This window comes from Rousettus aegyptiacus, unplaced genomic scaffold (genome assembly GCF_014176215.1).
Source record: "Rousettus aegyptiacus isolate mRouAeg1 unplaced genomic scaffold, mRouAeg1.p scaffold_m13_p_5, whole genome shotgun sequence".
Classification (NCBI taxonomy): Eukaryota; Metazoa; Chordata; class Mammalia; order Chiroptera; family Pteropodidae; genus Rousettus; species Rousettus aegyptiacus.
Genome location: NW_023416308.1, coordinates 105,045,866 through 105,049,193, shown reverse-complemented (window position 1 = coordinate 105,049,193; position 3,328 = coordinate 105,045,866). Strand labels below are relative to the sequence as shown.

General features: G+C 38.1%; 1 pseudogene; it reads right to left on the bottom strand.

Annotated features, from left to right (window-relative positions):
* Nucleotides 1–217: 217 nt before the first annotated feature.
* Nucleotides 218–336, bottom strand: LOC118603506 (annotated as a pseudogene).
* Nucleotides 337–3,328: the final 2,992 nt, after the last annotated feature.

The following is a 3,328-nucleotide window of genomic DNA, read 5'->3' as shown; positions in this document are numbered from 1 at the left end:
CTTTTTTTTCTTCTTCCAAGTCTCTGAGGACAGCCTCATCTTAACCTTTTCTTAAATTAAAATAAATTTCAGAAAAATGAGAGTGGTAGGAAAAGAATGAGGATTACTGTCCATTTTATTTTATTATTATTATTTTTTTAGGTGAGGCAGCCCTTGGTTGACCTCACAGATTGCGAGGATCTTGTCAGCTTACAATCACTTATTTTATTATTTTTTACACCTGCATCACCTTGTCTTCCTAGGTGGTCTCCCACCCAAGTACTAACCAAGCCCGACCCTGCTTAGCTTCCAAGATCAGATGGGATTGGGCTTGTTCAGGGTGGCATGGCCATAAATGGACTAGTGTCCATTTTAGAGACTATCCGGTGCAAATCCAGATGCCAGCAAATCTGTTGACTGAGAATTTTTGCTTCAAGTGCAATTTTTCTTTTTACCTGTAACTCTTTTCCTAAGTTTTGCTTCATTCATCTTAAATTGTATGTACATTGGGTTGTTTCATGTGCCATGGTAGTATATTCAGGAAGTAGTTCTTTTTCAGCACTTTTAAATCCCAAGACAAAATAAATCCCACATTAATAAGCTGCAGTCTTTGAGGCATTGGATAGTTTCATGAGTGAAGCTCATCTTCCCAGTTAAGAAAGTAAGTTCTGTTTCACAAGTCCCGCCCATCTATTGTGTTTTCTTGAAAAGTACTAAGGATAAAAATAAGTAGATGATCTCTTGAGAATACTGTTTGTCATCTATTTCCTGCTGAATATGACTTTTAAAGTAAATTGGGTCAGTTTTGAAAGGCAAAGAAAAATTCCTGCTTCTTCTCAGTCAACATCACTTGTGACTTACCACCTCTTATCTTAATGTTTTTTATACTTTTCTTTCTTCTCCCACATTCTGCCCCCTTGGGGATCAAAGTCCAATTAGTCAAAAGCTATTAAAGGGAAACACTTGACATTTCCAAAAGAAAAAAATATATAAAGAACAAGAGTATTTAATGCATGGAAGTAAGACCAGATGAAGCACAACTTGAAAGAACATAGAGATGATGACATTTTGCATATTAGCAAAGAAAATAAAAGTTTCAAAAGGATTTTTTTTTTCAAAAAATAATTGAGGCAACTAGTTTTATTGAGTATCTACTATGAGCACTACTCGGTGAATATATTCAGAGGAAAATGCAAGAAAATATAAACTAAACAAAGTCAAATAAAACATAGATGTGTGAAAAGTAAATTAACAAAATGACAAAGAATTGATATAGACAAGAAGAATTAAAGGAGATTCCAGAAACTTCTCTGCTTAAGGAGTACATAGTATTTTTAGTATTTGCAATTAATATTTTTATTTATGTAAATGTTAAAGTTATAGAATTAAGCTCTTTGGACCTGAAATAAAAATAACAGAGATCCTTTGACTTGTTTTTTGATGTGAGCCACTTTTTTGACCTAGAACCCAATTTCTGAATACCAAATATATTCAGTAATGACTGCCTCCCTCTGTCTGCTATCTAAGCTCAGACACTGCAGGAAAGAGAATGCCCACGCAATGTAAAGACTGTTGGATACAGGATCTGAAGTCTTGTTGATACTCAGATGCTATTTATTGATGCTATTTGAGTGGAATCATATGAGGATCAGGTAATAAATGGAATCTTTGTCCTTATCAGGTTCTCAGTGATCCACCAGGTCCTTGGAGCCACCCAGTGGTTGTTCCCCAGGCTCCAGAAGTATAGTCGGAATGGACATCCTTGATCATTTATATAACGCTTATGTTAGATCCTTGGCTTATGGATGAAGAGCTATTATAGTTGAAAAAAAAATCATGTAAAATTCTCTGAAATTGCACTACTCCGATTCCGATTTGAATGCTAGACTATATTTAGTTTTGTAATGTTCATACAGGTAAAATCCAAAACAACATAAGTGGTAGTTATTTTATCAGTATACATAATGGCTAAAAGCTCAAGCTTTAAAGAAAATAAGGGAGTCAGGGTCAAGGTCACATTTTTTGCTTACCAGTTGGCTGGCCTTGGTCAGCTTTATCAAACTTTCTGTGACCTAGTATATCCTCACCAACATTACCTACCTAGTTCACAGAGATATTTCTAGAATTTAACCAGAGAGTGTAGCATTTGGCACAGATCCAGCACAGTTAACATTCTATACAAGAAATTGACTATTGTTATTATAATGATATCATTTTTATGATTATTGTAGTAACGATGGTTACTAGGTAGTAACCATCGTTACTACATTGTTACTATGATTTTTATTATCGTAATTAATTTGAGCTATATCCATGGGAGGCAGCATCAGCTTACAAATATTGGAATCTGAACAGGAGCATGCTAGCAGACCAAATGAGGAAATGAGGGCTCCACTCTCCTAGAGCTCATGTTCATACATAAATAGGTACCCTTCTATTGCTTCCAACCCGGTGTCTAATGGGCCTGGACATAAATTGCCTTAGGGTCCAACAGTGCTGAAACCCAACAAAGCTGGTGCTGAGCAGACAGCAGGATGGATTGCCTCTGGCACAGCATGAGAGCACTGGTAGGCTGAGTGGAGAGAGGGAGCAGAGCGAGAATGTATTAATGATGAGCCTCTTGCAAGAAGGGGAGAGATCAGGGAGAGATTAGCGGAACTGCTGATTGTGCACTGGGAGGCCAGCTGTGAGAGGTTAATGGAACATTAGGAGAAGAAAGGAATCCAAAGGCAGCCGGCTGCTACCTGGGATGGTGGCTTTGGGTCATCAGATTTAAAAGCACACACAACAGACAGCCACAGCTGGAAGTGGAGTTTTCACCTTGGGCCCTGCAGGGTTTGCTGAGAGGGCAGTTAATACAGGCATGCTGGGGAGGAAGCTCCAAGAGACAATGTGCTAATTCGTTAAGTACTGTGGTATTTTAGCTCCTTTCCTTTTCTGAGTGACAAGCATCCCACAGGATGGAAAATGACCAAGGACTTATGTTAAAAAAAAGAAAGGTTTTCAGGTGTTCCTAGTCACATTTCCTCACGCCAAGACCTTAAGTCTCCAGTGCTGGTCCAGAAGAAAAATGAAGTCCTTGAAATTGATTTATCATAAGTTTTTCAATAATTTAAAGAGGCAATTCTCAAACTTTTATTTGCCCTTCTGCAACTGACTTGTCAGATGCTTTTACCCAGGCTTGACAGTCCTCATCAGATTAAGTGGATCTATGCTGCTTTGTGGCTGCAGCATCCTCCATATGAGACCATAACCACCTTCAGAAGAGGTATCTAGTTCCTACCAGGTCTAGTTCACAAAGATTATATCCAGTTGTCTGGTTCTCACCTGGGTAGGGACTAGCATGTAC